Source organism: Heterodontus francisci, chromosome 11 (assembly GCF_036365525.1).
Source record: "Heterodontus francisci isolate sHetFra1 chromosome 11, sHetFra1.hap1, whole genome shotgun sequence".
Lineage (NCBI taxonomy): Eukaryota > Metazoa > Chordata > Chondrichthyes > Heterodontiformes > Heterodontidae > Heterodontus > Heterodontus francisci.
In genome coordinates, this window is record NC_090381.1 from 40470267 (window position 1) to 40494519 (window position 24253).

Sequence of the window (24253 nt, forward strand, 5' to 3'; positions counted from 1 at the left end):
TAATTAGTAATTATTAAAAATTACACTAACTTAAAAAAACCTTCGTAGTACTATCCTTCTCACTTACAAGGTAGCTATTTGAGGGATTTATTAAAAAAGAACATTTTTTTTCTCTGTTTATTTTCAGTGATTTACAGATAATAACAGCTGTTTCTTACCAACCAATCAGCTTACAGATTTCTCATGATATCACTGGTAGTTTATTTTTGACCTTTTCAAACCCAGCCCCGCAGACACAGACTGAGAGAGAGAGAGAGAGAGACAGACTGCCTCCGCTCCTCAGGTGGGAAAGGCCGCATTCCAATCTCCGGCCTGTATTTGTGTCGCTCCCGAATCTCAACTGTCTCCGCTCCTCAGGTAGGAACACCTCTATCAAATCTTTTCTCAGCCTTCTCTTCTTCAAGGAAAACAGTCCTAACTTCTCCAATCTATCTTCATAACTGAAGTTTTTCATCCTTGGAACCATTCTCGTGAATCTTTGCTGCACTCTCTGCAATGTCCTCTCACATCTTTCCTAAAGTGCATCGCCCAGAACTGAACGCAATACTCTAGCTGAGGCTGAACTAGTGTCTTATACAAGTTCAACATAACTTCCTTGGCTCTTGTACTCTGTGCCCCTATTAATAAAGCCCAGGATACTGTATGTTTTATTAACTGTTCTGTCAACATGTCCTGCCACCTTCAATGACTTATGCACATATACAGCCAGGTCCCTCTGCTCCTGCACCCACTTTAGCATTGTACCTTTTATTTTATATTGTCTCTCCATGCTCTTGCTATCAAAATAAATCACATTCTCTTATGATTCTGAAGAGACTGAACTGAAGAGTAACTTTGATAATTAATTCATAATTAAAATATTTTCAGCTGCATTGGCAGTTGTTTTGAGGGAAACTAACATATCTGTGAAATTCCTAATGAAGAATACGCTCACCTAAATGTTTCAGCATAATTAGGAGTATAGTACTTCTTTAATACCAGAAATGTTACCTTTACTGGAGGGCAATTCTTTCACCTGGTAGATTTACAGTGTAGAATTTGTTGTATCATGATCCTGTGTCTACATGCTACTAGAATTATAGACTAATTTGGTTGAGCTTGTGTTTGAATCACACCAAATATATTGGCCTAGAGGGGATGGAAGGGTGAAAGATGAATTGGCTGACCTATATTTGCAAGTAGACTAAATCAGTAAGGCACTATCCTGTGCATAATTCACTCAGAAGCGGTCAATAATTTTCATTTAAGTCCTGGGCTTCCATAAGATTAGCATGCAACACATAACATGGAACTAAGAAGTCTCAAGCCAAATTGGGAGGGAAGGGCGAGGGGAACCCAGGACATGTATCAGATATTTAAACTGCAAAAATAAATGCAGCTGACTTTTTGATGCGTTCTACAAGTGTTAGTAAACATTAGGGGGGCTGAGATATTCGAGGAAAGCAGCTGTCTAGCTGGCTTCTTTTCCAGCAGGACATCAGGTGGCCTGATGTTTACTTATATTTTTACTATTGGCCACCCAAGTGTCAGGCAGTGCTCCTCCCATTGGTATATTAAGGGATTTTTCCAAGGGAGATGGCAAGATCCAGTACCCGTGTTTAAAGGCTGAACTTTTTTTTAAATTGTATTTTAGCATAATTATGATTTTTTTTTTACATTCATTCGAGAGATTACAGTCTGAAGAACATTGTGACATACTTTTTGGAACTCCTGAAGTCGATTTTGGGAAGTTTGGGCAATTTGAAAGATTACTTTGTGGGTCAGCACATTGTGTTCAAGTACAACTCAGTGAGCCCCCACCCGGGAGAGAGACCGAGAGAGAGACCGAGAGGGAATCGCTGCGGTCCAGAGTGTCTGCAGCCACGGCATGCGGTAAGTCCATTGAGGTGAAGAAGGAGCTGCGGGACCCGAGAGAAGTCCTGTGAAAAGGTGCCCCGAACACCCAAAACATCCACGAGCGGCCCCCCCGGCCGCAACTTCAAAGCGCCCGCGGGAGATGGCTCGGAGAGCATCTGCAGCGCACTGTCGGCAATGCTGCATGCCTTTATTTAAACCACTGCAAAAAAAAAAACCCTTAGCAAATGTAACCACCTCTAAGTCTGCCAAATGATGCTTCACCTCCCGAAGGACGTAGATGAGCTTTCCGGACGTCGATGGTGGGCACTGAGGAAATGGCTTATTACCTGCACCAGATTCCACCCCCCCTCCCCCCCCCTTTACCCCCCTTCCACCCCCCCCCCCACCCCCGTCCCCTTCCCTGCTCCACCCTCTCAGCTCACCCCCTCACAACCCCGTCCCAGCCCGCCCCCCCCCCGCACCATCTTCACCCCGCACCCCCTTCCCCTGCACCCCCCCCCACCCCCTCCCTCTACCCCTCCCCCTTGCATCCCCTCCTCCCACCGGCACCATCCTACACCTGTGTAGGGGCCCCAACAACCCCACTGCCTTGTGGGCGTCTCGGGAGAGACCAAGGCTAAGGGAGTAAACCCTAACAGAAAATCCGGAGCGAAACCCCGTAGGCGGTCATGTGTCACCTTTGGCATGTTTCCGGCAGTTCCTGCAGCCATACTGGTGCCAAACGTCGTGTCCTGCACTCCTTTGGACCCCACCAGAAAGGCCGAGAGGGGGGTTTTGACGACTGGGCAACTCTCAACCTCCATAAATTTGCCCAGGCATGCGCCATGGAGAGGTCACTCCATAGTTGCCTCACAGCGACTGAAACAACACGGAAGGCAGCAGTTACGGGTTATAAGTCCAGATAAATTGGCGTAGAAACTGGGCGCCACGGGTTGCCTTTGTCGGTGGGAGAGGTCATTGCACCTCACTGGACAGCTACCGCCCGCCTCAAACCGGGCAGCCCCCGGTCAATAAGGTTCTGTCCCGCCACAGTCTGCCTGCTTCAATGGGTGCTTGGAGCTCAGGGTCATTGCCCGAAAGGTGGACTGATACACCGCACCAAACAACATGAAAAAAGGAAAGAAGGTACCAGCCCTTCGCTTTGCAAGCTGGAACGTCAGAACTATGTGTCCTGGCCTGTCGGAAGACCTTACACAAATCAACGATTCTCGGAAGACCGCCATCATTAACAACGAGCTCAGTAGACTCAATGTGGACATTGCAGCACTTCAGGAGACTCGCCTCCCCGCGAGTGGCTCTCTAGCAGAGCAAGACTACACCTTCTTCTGGCAGGGCAGGGATCCTGAAGAACCAAGACAGCATGGAGTGGGCTTCGCCATCAGAAACTCCTTGACCAGCATGATAGAGCCTCCCTCAAATGGCTCGGAACGCATACTGTCCATCCGACTGCTCACCACCTCTGGTCCAGTACACCTACTCAGCATCTATGCTCCAACACTCTGTTCCGCACCTGAAGCTAAAGACCAGTTCTATGAACAACTCCATAACATCATTAGCAGCATCCCCAACACCGAACACCTATTCCTGCTGGGGGACTTTAATGCCAGGGTTGGGGCCGACCATGACTCATGGCCCTCCTGCCTTGGGCGCTATGGCGTTGGAAGGATGAATGAGAACGGGCAGAGACTGCTTGAGTTGTGTACCTATCATAACCTCTGCATCACCAACTCGTTCTTTCACACTAAACCCTGTCACCAGGTTTCATGGAGGCACCCAAGATCACGTCGTTGGCACCAGCTAGACCTCATTGTCACAAGGCGAGCCGCCTTAAACAGTGTTCAAATCACACGCAGCTTCCACAGTGCGGACTGCGACACCGACCACTCCCTGGTGTGCAGCAAGGTTAGACTCAGACCAAAGAAGTTGCATCATTCCAAGCAGAAGGGCCACCCGCGCATCAACACGAGCAGAATTTCTCACCCACAGCTGTTACAAAAATTTCTAAATTCACTTGTAACAGCCCTTCAAAACACTCCCACAGGGGATGCTGAGACCAAGTGGGCCCACATCAGAGACGCCATCTATGAGTCAGCTTTGACCACCTACGGCAAAAGTGCGAAGAGAAATGCAGACTGGTTTCAATCTCATAATGAAGAGCTGGAACCTGTCATAGCCGCTAAGCGCATTGCACTTTTGAACTACAAGAAAGCCCCCAGCGATTTAACATCCGCAGCACTTAAAGCAGCCAGAAGTACTGCACAAAGAACAGCTAGGCGTTGCGCAAACGACTACTGGCAACACCTATGCAGCCATATTCAGCTGGCCTCAGACACCGGAAACATCAGAGGAATGTATGATGGCATGAAGAGAGCTCTTGGGCCAACCATCAAGAAGATCACCCCCCTCAAATCTAAATCGGGGGACATAATCACTGACCAACGCAAACAGATGGACCGCTGGGTTGAGCACTACCTAGAACTGTACTCCAGGGAGAATGCTGTCACTGAGACTGCCCTCAATGCAGCCCAGCCTCTACCAGTCATGGATGAGCTGGACATACAGCCAACCAAATCGGAACTCAGTGATGCCATTGATTCCCTAGCCAGCGGAAAAGCCCCTGGGAAGGACAGCATTACCCCTGAAATAATCAAGAGTGCCAAGCCTGCTATACTCTCAGCACTACATGAACTGCTATGCCTGTGCTGGGACGAGGGAGCAGTACCCCAGGACATGCGCGATGCCAACATCATCACCCTCTATAAAAACAAAGGTGACCGCGGTGACTGCAACAACTACCGTGGAATCTCCCTGCTCAGCATAGTGGGGAAAGTCTTTGCTCGAGTCGCTCTGAACAGGCTCCAGAAGCTGGCCGAGCGCGTCTACCCTGAGGCACAGTGTGGCTTTCGTGCAGAGAGATCGACTATTGACATGCTGTTCTCCCTTCGTCAGATACAGGAGAAATGCCGTGAACAACAGATGCCCCTCTACATTGCTTTCATTGATCTCACCAAAGCCTTTGACCTCGTCAGCAGACGTGGTCTCTTCAGACTACTAGAAAAGATCGGATGTCCACCAAAGCTACTAAGTATCATCACCTCATTCCATGACAATATGAAAGGCACAATTCAACATGGTGGCTCCTCATCAGAGCCCTTTCCTATCCTGAGTGGTGTGAAACAGGGCTGTGTTCTCGCACCCACACTTTTTGGGATTTTCTTCTCCCTGCTGCTTTCACATGCGTTCAAATCCTCTGAAGAAGGAATTTTCCTCCACACAAGATCAGGGGGCAGGTTGTTCAACCTTGCCCGTCTAAGAGCGAAGTCCAAAGTACGGAAAGTCCTCATCAGAGAACTCCTCTTTGCTGACGATGCTGCTTTAACATCTCACACTGAAGAATGCCTGCAGAGTCTCATCGACAGGTTTGCGTCTGCCTGCAATGAATTTGGCCTAACCATCAGCCTCAAGAAAACGAACATCATGGGGCAGGATGTCAGAAATGCTCCATCCATCAATATTGGCGACCACGCTCTGGAAGTGGTTCAAGAGTTCACCTACCTAGGCTCAACTATCACCAGTAACCTGTCTCTAGATGCAGAAATCAACAAGCGCATGGGTAAGGCTTCCACTGCTATGTTCAGACTGGCCAAGAGAGTGTGGGAAAATGGCGCACTGACACGGAACACAAAAGTCCGAGTGTATCAGGCCTGTGTCCTCAGTACCTTGCTCTACGGCAGCGAGGCCTGGACAACGTATGCCAGCCAAGAGCGACGTCTCAATTCATTCCATCTTCGCTGCCTTCGGAGAATACTTGGCATCAGGTGGCAGGACTATATCTCCAACACAGAAGTCCTTGAAGCGGCCAACATCCCCAGCTTATACACACTACTGAGTCAGCGGCGCTTGAGATGGCTTGGCCATGTGAGCCGCATGGAAGATGGCAGGATCCCCAAAGACACATTGTACAGCGAGCTCGCCACTGGTATCAGACCCACCGGCCGTCCATGTCTCCGTTATAAAGACGTCTGCAAACGCGACATGAAATCGTGTGACATTGATCACAAGTCGTGGGAGTCAGTTGCCAGCATTCGCCAGAGCTGGCGGGCAGCCATAAAGACAGGGCTAAATTGTGGCGAGTCGAAGAGACTTAGTAGTTGGCAGGAAAAAAGACAGAGGCGCAAGGGGAGAGCCAACTGTGCAACAGCCCCAACAAACAAATTTCTCTGCAGCACCTGTGGAAGAGCCTGTCACTCCAGAATTGGCCTTTATAGCCACTCCAGGCGCTGCTTCACAAACCACTGACCACCTCCAGGCGCGTATCCATTGTCTCTCGAGATAAGGAGGCCCAAAAGAAAAGAACAACTCAGTGAGTCAGCATGGTACGTAATTGAAAAAAATGGCACTGAAGACATATTTTGGGACATTGGGGAAATTCAACCCTAACAAAGAGAACTGGTAATTATGAGTGAAGGTTACACATTTGGCTGAAAGCTAATAAAATAGCAGATGAGGTAAAATGAATGTTTTCCTCACCATGATGGGGCCAGATGCTTTTGAGGTGGTGTTTAACCAATGTCGCCCACGAAACCACAGTACTATGGACTGTTCTGAAATTAATGAGATTCTGGACTCATAGTATGGCACGACTAAGAATGAAATTGCATTGTGAGTTGCATTGAATGAAAGGAAGAAGTTGTCAAGTGAGACTATGCAGATTATATTCTCATTAAAGAAACTCTCTTGTCACTGTGGATATGTTGCCAACTTAGAAGTCAAACTTAGAGACATGGTCGTTGGAGGTCTAAAGAACAGTAAAATCCAGGTTAAGCTTTTGAGTAAAGGCAGTAAGCTGATGTAGAAGGAGGTCTGTGACGAGGCCACATCCATGAAAATGGCAGGAAGAGATAGCTGCAGATTGCAAGCAAGTTCTTTTCCTGAGCCGGCAGGGGAGGTCCACTGGATTTCAGCAGGAATAAGGCCATGGCTGCCAAATTTACAGACTTAGAGTCAGGAATTTAGATGCTACCATTACAATGGTAGCCACCAACCATCTAAATGCTCCCATTTCCAGTCAAAGTACTATGCCTGTGGGAAAGTCAGTATTAATCAAGCAGCATGCAGGAGTAGAGGAAACAGTAATGCTCCAGGTCGCAGTAAAACTCTAGGTAACAGCAATGCACCAGGTCGAGGTTATGGTAGACCTAAAGCTAGTTCAGGAGCCTGGAAGTCCTCAAATGCACACATGATAGCTACAGAAACTGAAGTTGATGTTATCAAGCAGGAAGATCAAGAGTTGAACTCAGTCACAGAGCAAGGAAAACAGCACATGGAAGTTGAGAGAAAAAGGGCTGAAGATATAATTCCAGTGCCCATAGTAAAAATGAAAGTGGGAGATTCACAACTTACTTTCATCGTTGATACAGTTGCAGTTGTTATCTCGAAAAGAATGTGCTGCTTCTTGGATGACATTTTAATTAGCAGTAAGACAGAGAAAGAGCACATTATAAGGATGAACAAAGTCCTAGATCGACTTCAAGAGCATGACATAAAGCTAAAAAGCATAGTGTCAAGTGTAACATACCTGGGTCACAAAATAGATGGTGATGGCATCCACGCAACACCAAAGGTTGAGGAGAATTTGAAAGCAAAGAGACCAGAGAACAAAGAACTTAGAACATTCATAGAAATTGGTGTGTACTGTTCTAAGTTCATCCCCAACTTAGCTATACATTCACTCCATTGTATCAGCTACTCAAAGATTGAATAGATTGGGAGTGGTCTGTGGAATCTCAGAAAGCATTTGAAGAAATGAAGGAAGTACTGACTAGTGATGCTGTTTTGACCCACTGTGATCCCAAGAAACCATTGGTTTTAGAGTGCGCTGCATCACTGCAGGGGTTAGGTGTGGTGTTATCTCACATAATGGAAGATGGTGTGAAGGCTTCACATACTTTAACAAAGTCAAAGCAAAATTACTCACAAGTTGAGAAGGGGGCATTAGCGATCGTAAATGGTGTTACAAAGTTCCATAAATACTTTGTAAACTGACCACCAAGCCCTTATGATCATATTTGGTTCAAAGAAGGGAGTACCATCTCTAGCAGCAGCATGGCTTCAGAGATGGTGTTGATTTTGATGGCCCATCAGTACGATATTAAATATCGTTAGTCAGCAGATCATGCAAATGCAGATGTTCTTTCGAGATTTTCTGTGAAGACTGATTCATTTTTAGTCAATGAGTTACTTGTGAATTATTTTACATACACAAATGACATGCCAGAGTCTGCCAGAGAAATTTCTGAAGAAGCTTGCAAGGATGTAGTGCTCAGTATTCAATTATGTTATGAATGGCTGCACTAAAGAGTGTGATGATGAGAAATTGCAGGAGTATTTCACATGTAGAAATGAACTGAGTGTAGATCAAGGTCATCTCCTGTGGGGTTTAAGAGTCATTATTCTGCCAATGTTTAGGGAGAGATTGTTAGAGGAATTTCATCAAGCACACACAAGGATAGTTTGTATGAAAGCAGTAGCAAGAAGCTATTTTTGGTACCTAAAGCTAGACAGAGATATTGAAGAGTTGGTGAAAAGTTGTGAAGTGTGTCTCAGAATGAGAAATGATCCAGCCAAGGTTATTTTCATTTCATGGTCAAACACAAGAAAACCATAGGAACAAGTACATGTTGATTTCTTTGAAGTGGAAGGTAAAGAGTTTTTTTTTTGACCAATAGCTATAGCAAGTGAATAAATGTCGAGTCTATGCCCAATACCACAAGTTCTAAAACTATTGAGGTTTTGAGAAGTCGGTTTGCAATTTATTGATTTTCAGAAGTGTTGGTGTCAGATAATGGTCCACAGTTTACATCAGGAGAGTTTGAAATATTTCTGACTAAGATTGGAGTCAAACACACTCTAATACCACCCTATCACCCAGTATCGAATGGTGCTGCAGAAAGAAGTGTACAAATTGTGAAGATGCCATTGCAGAAGTATTTCCTAGGTGACAAGCTCGGCAGCAATTTCCATGTTTCTCTTTGGCACAGGCGAGACAATTTTTTATAATAGACAATTTTTTGTTCTCTTACAGAATAACCTCACAGTCTACAACAGGTTGCTCACCTTACGAGTTAGTGTTTAAACACGCTCCTAGGAAAAGGTTTAGTTTGTTTAAACTAGACGTCAATAGCAAAGTAAGAGAAAAGTATGACAGAGTGGAGATGAGTCATGATACTTGTGGCATGAAACTTGGAGAGTTCAGTGCTGGTCAGAAGATCAGAATAAAAACCACTGAGGTGATTAAGGAGAAGTATGTGCTTGGAGTCATTGTAAAAAGGCTAGGTGCATTCACATATCTAGTGAGGGTTGGAGGGAGACTCCGTCAGTGTCATGCAGATCATTTGCTTGAAATAGAAAATCTGACAAAGGGAGAGCAGGAGAATCCTCCTATAATCCCAAGTTCCTACAGGAAAATATCAATAAAAGTGTAAGTCACAAAGAAACTGGAAGTTTGCCGGTATCACAGAATCCACCAGTACAGCAAACCGAGTCAGAGTCAATTTCACAGTCCCAAGCATTCAGTGGAGCTGGTAGTCAAAGTTCAGGGTGAACACTATTGGGAGAGCAGAGTCAACCTAATGGAAATGGAAGAAGATACCCAGATAGAAAAAGAAATAAGCCAGATAGGTTAATTGAAAGTATGTGGGAAGGTAGAAGAAATAAATTGTTCTTTTCATTACTTCTTGTCAAATGATGATATTTTTGTTGAAGACATGCTGTTAATAAGAAAACAAATTTTTTAACATGAAAATTGCTCTAGAAATATTGGTGATATATTAGAACATTACAGCGCAGTACAGGCCCTTCAGCCCTCGATGTTGCGCCGACCTGTGAAACCATCTGACCTACACTATTCCAATAGAACATTAGAACATATGTTTTAGTTGTGATTACAGTAACAACAAGAATGCAACCAATCTGTTAAATTTTAGGGTATTTTATTGTATTCTGGGAAATCATGTTCATGTTCCATTTTACATTTTATGTATAATTTTTTTTTTAAGTGGGGAGAGAGAGTAGTATATTGTGATAGCTAAGTATTTGTTTACTGCTATCCTACCTCTCTGCTACCCTCTCTGTTGAGGGGATGTAAATAAAAACTTCAACAATGGCTGCTTACAGTAAAGATTTATGTTAGATTTACTCAGTAAGTACACAACACTGTTCATTCAGCTGTTAAGGTGTCAGCTGTGGCTCAGTGCTAATGCTGTCACTTCCAAGCGACCACAGATAATTTTGAAGGCCCGATCAAGGTTATCAAGCAGGATTCTGCAGTCTGTCACACAGTGGGATCACTGATGCAACATGACAATGCAGTGTCTTATTAGAATTCAGGTGGGTACACAAGCATTGCATCTTATTCTGCAAGTACTTGTGAGCTTCTCAAGGGAATTAGTTAGTACAGATGCACTGGATGTCCTTGGTCCTCTGGCAGCCAGCTCTGTAGTCCTCCCCCTTCAAATAATGGTAAAAGTTGCTGGAAATAATGGTTTCATGGCATTTCTCAGGTATTATGTTTTCACTTACATGATTCCATTCTTGCGCTCTGAGACCACATGCACATTAATCGACTGTTGTATGATTGACCTTAAGAGTGATGTCCCTTTAAGATCTTAGTATGCTAATGTGCTGCGAATCAGGACACAGTCATGTGACTCCAAGCCAGAGTCACTCTGCAACTGTAACACCTAGAGGTAAGTTCTGTAAATAGTTCACTCTGTACTGTATATAATAGCTGTAATAAATCTGTTTGAGATCTTCAACCAACTGGATTCCACGCTTCTCACTGATGTTGCATCAGACAACATAAAATAACTCATTATATGGTAACAGCTGTGGTGAGCAAACAAAGTCTAAGCTTAAAGACCACAGGTAAAACTGCTCTGAAACGACTTTCCTACAGCCACAGGAGAGAAGTTAAAAAATATTGGCTCAAACAGTAAAAAAAAAGGAACTTACCTCAAGCTGTGGAAGACAGAGCATAGAAGGCTGCAAGTAAATCGGATGAGTCATTGTTCCAATGGTCAAGAGCTTCTGCTTTTAAAAAAAGCTTTGAAGTCCTTTTTCTAAAATTTCCATGCAAAAAACAAAGAAGACCCAACTTCCCTCCCAGGCTGATTGAGGTCGGCGCCATTACAGGAGACATCCATTAGGAAAAGTGTGGGAAAACCTGATCAGTGCAGAGCCTTCTTCTATGCAGCCAAAGTTTAAAAAAACATGAAACCACTCAAGCGTGAATACGAGCTTCCATTTATGGAGCTACTGTAAAAAACACATAAAACCACTTGAGTGTGAAGAATATAACAAACTCTAGCAGCTAGTGAACAGCTGTGTAAACAGGCCACCTGAAGTGCTGCAGAAATAAACTCTAAAAAAAAGGCAATTGAACTGCCTGTTGAACAGCTATGTAAAGGGAACAAGCTTAAATGCTGGAAGCAAGATAAACACACAGCACCAGCAAACAGATGCTCCTGTCAATCAAAGCAGCTAATCAAAACAGCAGAACATTTCTTAAAGGGGAAACAGGTCAGAGTATTAGAACAAGTCTTAAAGCAAATTTTAAGCAAAAGAATAGCAGGAAAATAGATACCAAATTTCCCAGCATGAACTGGAAGGCCATGGATATCCTTTCTGAATTCCAACTGTTCAAACAAAGAATGCAGTTATGCTTTACAGACCAAGTAATTGTCGAACTAGAGAAACAGACTGTAAAAATACTAATAGCAGTTGGAAATGAGGGATTATACAGAATCAATACCTCTGGCTTATCTGAAGAGGGCCAGGAAGAGCCTGCAAGGATATGGAAAGTGCTAAAGGATCAGCTCCGATTATGAGTGAATTTTCTAATTCACCATCTGGAATTGATGTCCTACAGGCAACGGCCACAGGAATCAATAGAAGAATTCATCAGTAGATGCCGCAGTAAGGGCAACAAATGCGATTTTACAGAAGTTGACCCATCAGAGCAACTAATGGAGCTGGTGATTGTATCAACACCCATGAGAGAATTTCAGAAAATTCTCCCTCTTGGAGAAAAAGAAACATCACAGCAATGATGCGCTGCTGGAAGATGGCAGGAAATACAAAGCCATTGTGGTTGTTCAACAGCATCTGCAAGCACTAGGTGCAACCAACAGTATCGGCATGATAACCAGGTCAAAAAAAGCAAGCAAGCTGTGTGGTAAGTGTGATAGGTCCCACTCACCGAGAAGTCGTCCTGCATTTCGTGACCTGTGCAAGGTGTGCGGTGCAAAAGGACCCTGGCCCCACCTATGCAAGAATTCTGCTCCAAAGACGCAGCCAGCAGTCACAAGAATACAAGCAAACAGAAAACAGGGTAACAGCAGCAAGGAAAGTGCCAGAGACCTGCACAATCACAAACCGATACACGAGGTCCACAGCGAAACAAACCTGAGACAAAACTTGCTGAGAAGCCAATTCTCAGCCAAAAGACAAGCAGGTGTTCCACATCGTGAACATGATGCATCATGTTGATAAAGTCAAACAATTGGAAGCTTTCGCCACTATCAACATCATGTGCCCAAAGAAAGCTGACAAGCCTACACGCGGGATCAAGATTGACACCGGCACTAGTGCAAATATCCTACCAGTCCAAATCCTCAATAATACAACCGACAACTGCCAAGTTATCTGCATACAATAGATCACCCATCCCTTGCAGTGGCACACTGACAATGCAATGCAGATATGGCAAGTTGGCATGGAAATCACAAGTATTCTACTTGGTAGACACGAGTGGACCAGCAATGGCAGGACTACCAGCATGTAAGGACCTCAATATCATTTGTATCTATGAGAGCTTTGCCAAGGGGAAATCTCCAAGGACCAGAACCCACTTGCAGACTCAGACCAGCATCAAATGGTGCAGTCTGGAAAACCAGCAACCGCACAACTGTGCCATGCTTCATTTCTGCTCTCTAGCGAACCACCAGGAACACAACTAGTCAGGATAAACAGGTACCTCCATGCAGCCAAGTCCTCCTGCACCAACATGTCCTCGACCTTGAGCCTCAGGCCTTCAGACTTGGAGGATGAGGAAAGGCGAAGGACATGCAATGTCCTGAAGAGGCAGAGGAGGAATGAGTTGAAGCATTGTCTGCTGGCTCTTCGAGATGAGGTGCTGGAGTTTTCGAACAAGGACAAGGCCTCAAAGGTGGTCATCTTGAGAAAAGCAACAGAGTATATTAGCAGGCTAAAAACAAAGCAACAGGAACTGAATGCAAAGAGGGAGAAACTTCAAAGGAACAGCAACAGATGAAACACAAATTTCCCGAGCAAGAATTGTCAAACGACTGCGACGATATATGGACTTTTGAGCCTCTATACTTGTAAATTTTATAATCTATATTCTGTGTAAATAATTTTTATGTTATCTAATGTCATGTATTTTTACTTTTAGCACACAAGACTTATCTTTGGAAAGAAAGGGGATGTTGTATGATTGTCTTTAAGAGTGATGTCCCTTTAAGATCTTAGTATGCTAATGAGCTAAGTACCAGGACACAGTCATGTGACTCCACACCAGAGTTGCTCTGCAACTGCAGCACCTAGAGGTAAGTTCTGTAAATAGTCAGCTCTGTACTGTTTATAATAGTTAGCTGTAATAAACCTGTTTGAGATCTTCAACCAACTGGTCTCTGTGCTTTTCATTTATGTTGCATCAGACAACATAAAATAACTCATTACAGAACCTTTCCAATACACTGAAGCCATGGTGAAGTTCTTAAGCATCCAAATTGCTACATGTATCCCTTCTACAAGTCCCAGCAGTTTTGGCAAACCTGCCACTAAGAAAGGTGCCATGCCTGGTTGTGCAGCTGCCTTCTTTCAAAATGGAAATGCAATGCTTTAATCACCTGCACAGTCATGGACAGAGCTTTGCCTGAGGTGCAACTTCTCTGCAGGCTGTATTGGAGGAGACAATAATACTTAATGAGAGCCTACATCTTGAAATGTAAAAAGCAAGTCTAAACATGGGGGCCTCAAACATCTGAGGAGTTCTCCTAATCTCCTGCCATAATTTCAGAGAAATATTGATAGACACCCTGTAGATTTGGCACAAATTACCATTTTCACCCACTTGTGCTGTTCTTCCAAGTGTTCCACTAGTGTCCCACTGGAGAACTCCCATGGAAATTTTAGGCAATGGTTCCCGGGATAGCAGTGAGTCTTTCTTCCCTTCACAGAAACTCATGTGGAATGCACTGCCTGAAAGGGGAGTGAAACTAATTGGATAATTCCTTCAAAGAGTCAGAACAGGCACAATAGGCTGAATGGCCTATTACTGTGCTGAAAGATTCTATGATTGTATGATTCATTCACCAAACCTAAGACTGCCTTAGGAATGGAAAAGAATTCCCATGCTGAACAATTCACTTGCTGAAAATGAAATAGCAGCTGTCAACAAGATTGAGAAAGCATTGTGGAAAGACGACCTTGCAACGCAAAAAAGATGTGCCAAACACAAGCAGGAAGTAATATGAGAAGAACTAGATAGATAGAGTTATTCCAGAAGGATAAAAAAAGAACTTTACGTGCAAAACAAAACAGTCAAAAAACACAGGAAATTCCAAAAAGCCAGAACAAACCGAGCAGTTGTCATTTTCATAACGGCTGGTAATCTTAAAGGAGTGAGAAAACGGTCACTTTGGCGTGGAACTAATTTACATGGCTAATGATGGAATTTCATGCTTGTTGCAAGGCCTCCAAAAAGTTCCTGATGTGCGCAACTGAATATGGTGCTTTACAAACCAGACACTGAAGCCTCCTGAATGGATTCAACGAGTCATGCAACTGGAATACGAGTGTATCATCACTGAAATGGCCCGAAAAAGTCAGGAGACTGTTAGGGATTTTTTAAATGATGGGATTGTGACTTGTAGCATGAGTCACTCGTGCCAATTCCTCCTGCATTTTAAATAGCCACTGTGAGCAAGCCATTCCAAACCTAAGGCATTTACATTATTTTTCAAGATACATTTTCCCCATGTGATATCCGAAGAGAAATAATCCAGAAAGACAATTTCTACATTAGGTCAATTTAAAGGCCATTTCCATCCTACTCTAATATAAAAGCAAAATACAGTGGATGCTGGAAATCTGAAATACAAACAGAAATGCTGGAAATACTCAGGCAGCATCTGTGGAGAGAGAAACAGAATTAATGTGCTGAATTTAATGAGCCCGCTGCCGGGACCAACGACAGGCGTGGAAAATGGTGGCAGTCCCATGCGTGAAGTGTGCAGCTGCGCTACCATGGATTACGTGACAGGCGGCTATTTAACATAATGGAGATGGCAGTTACTCCCAATCATTTGACAGGAGCGGCAGGCAAGACGCCAATCACGGCATCAAGTCAATTGCTGGTGCTATTTTAAAAATCCTGCCAGCCCTGCAGTCACTCCTTCCTTGCGTTCTACAAAAGGTCATTTAGTTATTACAATTAGAAGTTCAATCACTGTCAACTTTAGCAATCATCCCCCCAGGAAGACAGGAGAGGGTGGCAGAGGTCAGACCAATGTTGGCCCCATGCTTCAGTGATGCTTCCCTGCAGGTTCTCCTCCTGGCTGCAAGGGAAGGCGGGAAGTTCTCTTCCCCAGCGATGGCAAGAAGAGGTCCTCCCACCTGAGCAAGCAAGCTTGCATGGAGATCGCAGAGGAGGTCAGCAGCCGTGGGGTCACCCAACAAACTGGGTTCAGTGCAGAAAGAGGGTCAATGACCTCCTGCATTCAGCCAAGGTGAGTGCCACGTTCCAAAGTTTCTTTCTCGGGTTTGGATGTCAATAAAGGGTGTTCAGCATGGTGAGGCTGCCACTGCCATCCCAAAGAGAGCGAGGTTATAACACCATCAAGACAGATGTGTGACGCATCTGGGAAACAAACTACCCTCGTTCATAGCTCCAGTAAATCTCATGACAGGGTGTGTCAGTATGAGATGCATCACATCCTCCCCAGTTGGTAACAAGGAGCCCATGGTAGCAGAACAGTCATGTTGAAACGTATGCCAAGTTATAACTTCAACATCCTTCCTCTTGCAGGAGAAGAGGACCCATAACAGGAGGGAGGAGGCCAGGACCGGTGGAGGTATCCCAGACATACATCTTCACAGCCAGGCCGAAGAAGAGGCCTTAAAATTAGTAGGGAGCCAATGCAGATGAGCTATAACTGAGTGGGGGCGGGTGCTGGGGTCCCTGCATAAGAGAGTGATTATTGCCATTCATCGAAAAATTCTTTAATGATGGAGAGTCACCTCAGGCATGTTTGCCATTATGGGATACGTGCAGACTAATCCACACATGTTTCTGTTCTATCATGCAGATTGGTGTTCACAAGAGACTGCAGGCCCAGAGGGAGACATGTCAACCTCTGAGGAGGAGGACAAGTCAGAGGATGCACAGTCCCATGACTGTCCTACAACTTCCACCAGTGCAGATACTTTCACCTTTGTGGATAATTGGCATTCGAATCAGGGTCACAAGCTGGTGAGAACACTGCACACGTGCCAGAGCAGCTGGCTGAGGCTGGGACAGCTGAGGCCTCTGACAGTTAGAGTACTGTGAGTGGCCAGGCCCGTGCTGAGCCCCAGGCTGATGACGAGCCTCTGGTGTGGACAGCACAGGGCATGCTGGAGTTGCAGGGAGAAGTAAGGCAACATCTGGCGGAGATGCCAGAGGCCATGCACAGGCATGAGCGGAAGATAGCGGAGTCCAACCATGCCATGACTGCTACCATGTCCCAGGGATAGGAGAGCATGGCTTCCTTCATTGAGAAGTTGGCAACCCTCATGGAGAGCCAGATTCCACAGATGCACCAGGACCTACACACCATCACCTTGGTCATAAGCTCAAATCAGCAGTGGCAAGGTGAGAGAAGGATCAGGAACCTGGAGACTTTTCCCACTCCTGGTCCTTCTCTGGTGAGCAGGGAGATTTCACTGAGGCTTGAGAGGGAGAAGGAGAGACTGCGCTCCATATATGCGCAATCCCCTCCGGGTGCTTTGAGTTCATACACCAGTTCGTCAGTCTCCCCACCAGTGAGCTCAGCTCCAGCATCCACAATGCCTGATGACAGTCCTGCATCATTGCAGGAAACCCTTAGGTAGCCGGGGCCCTTCAGGCCTCAGGCACCCAGAGGATGGCCACCGAAGTCCTATCAGGCCAAGGAGCAGCCTGATCAGCAGTCTTCCTCCAGCACAGCTGCTAGCGCAGGGGTCACACCACGTAGGAACACCCTCAAACGTGTTAAGAATATCACCTAGCCAATATGGGTAATCATGGGTGACATCAATATGTTATGTGGAATGTAATTAGATGCTCTTTTGTGCCAATCATTAGCCATTGTCGTGTGAAAATCATGCCTGAATTGTGAGCCTCTGAATTCCACCCAATCCCTTACTGACCATGGCCCTCACTATCATGGCAATGTGACTCCAGAGCGCATTAACATTTTTTTTTTTCTTCATTCATGGGTTGTGGGTGTCACTGGCTATGCCAGCATTTAATGCCCATCCCTAATTGCCCTTGAGAAGGTGGTGGTGAGCTGCCTTCTTGAACTGCTGCAGTCCATGTGAGGTAGGTACACCCACAGTGCTGTTAGGAAGGGAGTTCCAGGATTTTGACCCAGCGACAGTGAAAGAACAGCGATATAGTTCCAAGTCAGGATGGTGTGTGACTTGGACGGGAACTTATAGGTGGTGATGTTCCCATACATCTGCTACTCTTGTCCTTCGAGGTGGTAGAGGTCACGGGTTTGGAAGGTGCTGTCGAAGCAGCCTTGGTGCATTGCTGCAGTGCATCTTGTAGATGGTACACACTGCTGCCACTGTGCGTCGGTGGTGGAGGGAATGAATATTTTTGGATGGTGTGCCAATCGAGCAGGCTGCTTTGTTCTGGATGGTGTCGAGTTTCATGAGTGTTGTTGGAGCTGCACCCATCCAAGCAAGTGGAGAGTATTCCATCACACTCCTGACTTGTGCCATGTAGATGGTGGACACGATTTGGGGAGTCAGGAGGTGAGTTACTCGCCGCAGGATTCCTAGCCTCTGACCTGCTCTTGTAGCCATGGTATTTATATGACTACTCCAGTTCAGTTTGTGGTCAATGGTAGCACCTAGGATGTTGATAGTGGGGGATTCAGTGATGATAATGCCATTGAATGTCAAGGAGAGATGGTTAGATTCTCTCTTGTTGGAGATGGTCATTGCCTGGCACTTGTGTGGCGCAAATGTTACTTGCAACTTATCAGCCCAAGCCTGGATATTGTCCAGGTCTTGCTGCATTTCTACACAGACTGCTTCAGTATTTGACGAGTTGCGAATGATGCAGAACATTGTGCAATCATCAGCGAACATCCCCACTTCTGACCTTATGATTGAAGGAAGGTCATTGATGAAGCAGCTGAAGATGGTTGGGCCTAGGACACAACCTGAGGAAATCCTGCAGTGATGTCCTGGAGCTCAGTCATCTTCCTTTGCGCTAGGTATGACTCTAACCAGCAGAGAGTTTTCCCCCTGATTCCCATTGACTCCAGTTTTGCTGGGGCTCCTTGATGCCATACTCAGTCAAATGCTGCCTCGATGTCAAGGGAAGTCACTCTCACCTCACCTCTTGATTTCAGCTCTTTTGTCCATGTTTGAACCAAGGCTGTACTGAGGTCAGGGGCTGAGTAGCCCTGGCGGAACCCAAACTGAGCATCACTGAGCAGGTTATTGCGAAGCAAGTGCTGCTTGATGGCACTGTTGATGACACCTTCCATCACTTTACTGATGATTGAGAGCAGACTGATGGGGCGGTAATTGGCTGGGTTGGACTTGTCCTGCTTTTGTGTACAGGCCATACCTGGGCAATTTTCCACAATGCCGGGTAGATGCCAGTGTTGTAGCTATATTGGAACAGCTTGGCTAGGGGTGCGGCCAGTTCTGGAGCACAGGTCTTCAGTACTATTGCCGGAATATTGTCAGGACCCATAGCCTTTGCAATATCCAGTGCCTTCAGTCGTTTCTTGATATCACGTGGAGTGAATCGAATAGGCTGAAGTCTGGCATCTGTGATGCTGGGGACTTCAGGAGCAGGCCGAGATGGATCATCAACTCGGCACTTCTGGCTGAAGATTGTTGCAAATGCTTCTGCCTTATCTTTTGCACTGATGTGCTGGGCTCCCCCATCATTGAGGATGGGGATATTTGTGGATCCACCTCCTCCAGTTAGTTGTTTAATTGTCCACCACCATTCACGACTGGATGTGGCAGGACTGCAGAGCTTAAATCTGATCCGTTGGTTATGGGATCGCTTAGCTCTGTCTATCGCATGCTGCTTATGCAGTTTGGCATGCAAGTAGTCCTGGGTTGTAGCTTCACCAGGTTGACACCTCATTTTGAGGTATGCCTGGTGCTGCTCCTGGCATGCCCTCCTGCACTCTTCATTGAACCAGGGTTGGTCTCCTGGCTTGATGGTAATGGTAGAGTGGGGAATATGCTGGGCCATGAGGTTACGGATTGTGGTTGAGTACAATTCTGCTGCTGCTGATGGCCCACAGTGCCTCATGGATGCCCAGTTTTGCATTGCTCGATCTGTTCGAAATCTATCCCATTTAACACGGTGATAGTGCCACACAATACGATGGACGGTATCCTCAATGTGAAGGCGGGACTTCGTCTCCACAAGGACTGTGCGGTGGTCACTCCTACCAATACAGTCATGGACAGAAGCATCTGCGGCAGGCAGATTGGTGAGGACAAGGTCAAGTATGTTTTTCCCTCGTGTTGGTTCCCCCACCACCTGCCACAGACCCAGTCTAGCAGCTATGTCCTTTAGTACTCGGCCAGCTCGGTCAATAGTGGTGCTACCGAGCCACTCTTGATGATGGACATATGCATGGCACTGGAGCACGATGCAGCTGGTCAGCATTCAGATGGAAAGGAGGCAGAAGATTACATGCATGAAGGTCAGTCTTTACTGGATTCTCATTGAGTAGACATCAGGGTGTCTGAAAGCTTATCATTATAAGGTTGTCTCTTCCCTCCTTTGCATGTTAGTCACCATGTCTGACCTCCATCGCTGTGTTATCATCTTCCGTAGTTGCTTGGCTCTGTCTCTCCTCCACATCCTCTTCATCGGAGGATGAGCGTCGCTCTGGGATATCTTCCTCATGTAAGGCCTTCCCCCTCTGCAGTGCTAGATTGTGCAGAGAACAGCAGACCACCACAATATGCAAGACCCTCGCTGGGGCATTCTGCAGGGCTCTACTGGATTGATGAGGCAGTGGAAGCTCATTGGAGCCGTGGCAAGTGTTGTACCTTTCCTCTGCTGCACGTGAGGGGTTCCACATAGGTGTCAGAAGCCATGACTTCAATGGGTAGCCCTTGTTCCAGAGAATCCATCCCTGAAGGTGAGTGAGGGAGTGAAAAGCTGAGGCACCTGGGAATGTCGAAATATGTAGGCATTGTGGCTGCTTCCTGGGAAGCAGACGCACCTACAGGAAACAGTTTCAGTGGTCGCAGACCAGTTGAATGTTTAATGAATGGAAGCCCTTCCTGTTGATGAAGGTGGCTGGCTGGTCTGTTGGAGCCTTGATGACCACATGCGTGCAATCTATCACTCCTTGCACCTGGGGGAAGCCAGCGATGGCTCTGAATCTGATGACCCTCTCTGCCTGACTTCATGACTGGTCCGGTAGCACACATAGTCACCGGCCCTCTTAAACAGGGCACTGGTCACCTCCTTAATGCAGCGGTGGGCTGCGGCCTGGGAGACACCACACATATCCCCGGTGGATCCCTGGAAAGATCCAGATGCATAGAAGTTTAGTGCCACGGTAATCTTTAGAGCAATTGGCATAGGGTGACCCCCAAACCCATAGGTCGCATTAGTCAGTGCTGGCCTTTCTGGAGAGCCGTGTTCATTGCTAACAGTAACGCTCGGACATCTGGAGGTCAGTGATGTGAGTCCTGTAGACTCTTTAGCATACTTGAACCCATATTGGCTTGGCCAGCTACTGTCATTCACATTGTGGAGCTTCAGGGTCAGGTGCAGCTGCTTCTGGACCTGCCTCCATCAGAGGCACCTCAACACACCAAAGGGATTCAAAAACACAGGGGTTATGAGACCCATGGCAGGCGTCTTGGGGCCTTCAGATCACTTCAGATGCAGAGAAGAGCCTATCTAGGCAACTATGCTTATCAATCTTTGCTCGTCTGGATGTCTGATGTGCCTCAAGAGTAAAGGTTACTGTTGGTCTATCACCTTTTCCAGCAGTGTGAGACACCACACACATTACAACATCATTTGTGATACCCTCTAATGGCCCCCCGATACACACAGCCTAGACCCTTGCAAGGCCCCCAGCACGCATTACACCCTTGCAAGGCCCCCTAGCACGCACAGCCCTCTTGCAGACCCAAATTCAGCAGAACAACAATAACCATCGAACCCTCAACTTCCCCTATGCTGTAATGGTCAGGATACCTCCCCATCACGACTCCAAAGCCTCTTGCCAGCTATTAATGATCGTAAAGCTGAATGCATGTGCGTGCCGCACGCCATCCACAAAATCATAGTCCATTCACCCAGCCTTCGGCTCTGCGACAATTCTCGTCCCCCCACGCCAATGAACCTACTTTAAACGTGAGCACAAGATTCAGCCCATTGATGACTTTTCATCAGAACAAGTTAAAGATGTCACAGATTTGGGGCTGAATTTAACGCTGCCCCTGTGGGTCGGATGATGGCATGCGGGAGGCGTAAAATTGAGCGGGAGGCTCTGGGAGGTCTTCCCGCCCCACTCCTGCCTCCAGCCAATTTTACGGAGGTTGGGCGGTGGTGGGGAGCTGCCTGGCCGCCCGAGGCCAATCAAGGCCTGTAAGTGGCAACTTAATGGCCCCACCCGCCTCCACAGGTATTTCACCCATGCCAAGCAGGCATGCTGGGGACGTGAAAGGCTGCCCAGCAATAGCTGCCTGCCCTTTTGTGTGCCGGGGGGTGCCATGGCAGTCGGGCACAGGGTGCCCAATTGAGGGCCGCACCCTCCTCCCAACCCACCCCCGGGACCCAGGGCACGCCCCCCCCCACCACCAGATGACTTGCCACCATGAACGATCCCCCACCCCAGTGAGGCAAGTCCAACTTACCTGAAGTCCTGGCTCCATGGCATTGGCTGGGATGCAGTCCCAGCAGTGGCCACCGCTCCCGGTGGCACTGCTGGGACTAAGAGCTGCCAGCTCGCTGACTGGCCGGCAGCTCACTGAGGCGGGACCTCCTCCCTCAGGTGGGTGGAAGTCGCACCTCGGGATCATTAAAGACCGGGGACCCGTATAATGCGGGTCGGATCCCCGGGATGGTGGAATCAGGTTTGCCACCGACCTTTACGTCAGTGGCGAAGTCCCATCGCCTACAGTAAAATCCAGCCCTTGAAGTCAGTACAGATGCATAGAATGAGGGGAGGGAAGGAACAAAAGAGAAGATCTGTGATAGGGTGAAGGCAGGAGAGATTAAATGACAAAAGAGATGATGGTGTAAGACAGAAGGAGATGATAATTGAACAAGTAAAGAAACAAAAGATGGATCTAGAGGAGGTGTGAGTGGGAAAAGCAGCTGTCCAAAAAAATAGGGGCAGTGCTTATGATCTGATGTTGTTGAACTCAAATCCAAAAGGCTGTAAGGTAACTAATTGAAAGATGAGCTACTGTTCCTTGACCCTACATTGTGCTTCATTGGAACAGTGTCGGATACCAAGGACAGACAGGTCAGAGTGGGAGTAGGGCAGAGATTTAAAATGACTGGCGACCAAAAGCTCAAAGTCAAACTTGCAGACTGAACAGGGGAGTTCCACAAAGCAGTCACCCAATCAGCATTTTGGCTCCCCAGTGTGGAGAGGAGCACATTGTGACAGCGAATACAGTATACTAAATTGAAAGAAGTACAAGTAAATCACTGATTCACCTGGAAGGAGTGTTTGGGGCTTTGGAAACTGGGAAAGGGGAGGTAAAAAGGGCAGATATTGCTCGAACTTCCATTTTATTCTTTAGTCCCCTCCTCCCCTCTTCCCTTTTCTCTGCCTCTGTACTTGCTTAAAACTTGTCATATCTCTAACTGTTCAAGTGCTGGTGAAAGTTCATCGACCTGAAACATTAACTCTGTTTCTGTCTCCACAGGTGCTGCCAGACCTGCTGAGTATTTCCATAATTTTCTATTTTTATTCCATCCTACTCGATACTGATTTTGTTCTTGTGTGAGGGAAAAGCAAGCGACAACTTTTATTTTCACAGTAATGTCACTTTAATAAAGGGCCACAGCAAAGCTTTAAATTATAAAATTGCTGAAACCATCACTTTAGGTAACCTGAGACATTAACAGTTATGTGATCAAGTATGGTGCAAAATTTACAGTATGCTAGATCCCAGACAGAATGGAGTAAGGTTGAGGAGACAGCTGTAGGACAAATAGTTCTGCACTAATCCTCTCCTTAACCCTGTCAGACAGTTTAGAAATATAAGCATTTTCTTCTGCTGTCCTAAATGCATTGTGAATGACAGTGCATATGATAAATTGCAGTCAATCAGACATACAGCGATAGGTCCCACTCCTCCGGGCTTAGTTGAACAACTATATGGAATCAAGCTCTCACAACTATTGAATTCTAATTCCAATATCTCTACACTCAACTTTACTGTTGCAGTTTGACAGTTCATTCAACTATTCATGTCCAAGCATTAAGTTAGAATTGGAATGCTGCAAAATATATATTTTCAATCACTTAATATTTTGGCAAAAACATTTTTTATATTAAATACCATGGAGTTGGAAATAGGTCAGGCAACATCAGTGGAGAACCAAAAGTCAGTCAGCCTGAAGACCCTTCCTCAGTACTGAAAGGCTTTATTGGTGAGCAGATTTTTAAAAAAATCTTGAGCAAGGGAAAAGGACGGAATGAAAAACCATTTTTATTGTGTTTGCCAAATGCTGCATTGTGCAACTTGCGTTGAAATACGTCATAACCTTGCAAAACCTTTGCTGGCTGTACCGCTCACATGGTGTTGCAATGAAAATAACTCGCAGCTGTTTTTTCACCACCGACCGCCTTCTCTTCACAACTTTGCAGATTTAGAGTTTGGATATGAGAACATGTCTTTGTTAGGCTGTATCTGTGAATGGCAATGCGCCTCCACGAACACTGAATTTAATTTTGTTTAGTGCAGTCTGAACTGTTTATGCGACCAGTAGCCAATAATTTGTCTTTATTAGAGAAACAGCAGCACAATGTCAAATCTACAATAAGCAGGGAATAAACCGTCCTCAAAGATCAAAGTAGTTGAAGCTGATTCAGATGTA

General features: G+C 46.1%; 1 protein-coding gene across 2 annotated transcripts in view; it reads left to right on the forward strand.

Moving 5' to 3' along the window:
- The first annotated feature begins 250 nt into the window (after positions 1–250).
- The window catches only part of ppp2r3a (protein phosphatase 2, regulatory subunit B'', alpha), a 525535-nt gene continuing 501532 nt past the window's right edge, over positions 251–24253 (forward strand). For both annotated transcript variants that reach the window (XM_068042008.1, XM_068042007.1), the window contains exon 1: positions 251–357. The gene's annotated coding sequence lies outside the window, so the exon portion shown is untranslated. The remainder of the gene's footprint in view (positions 358–24253) is intronic.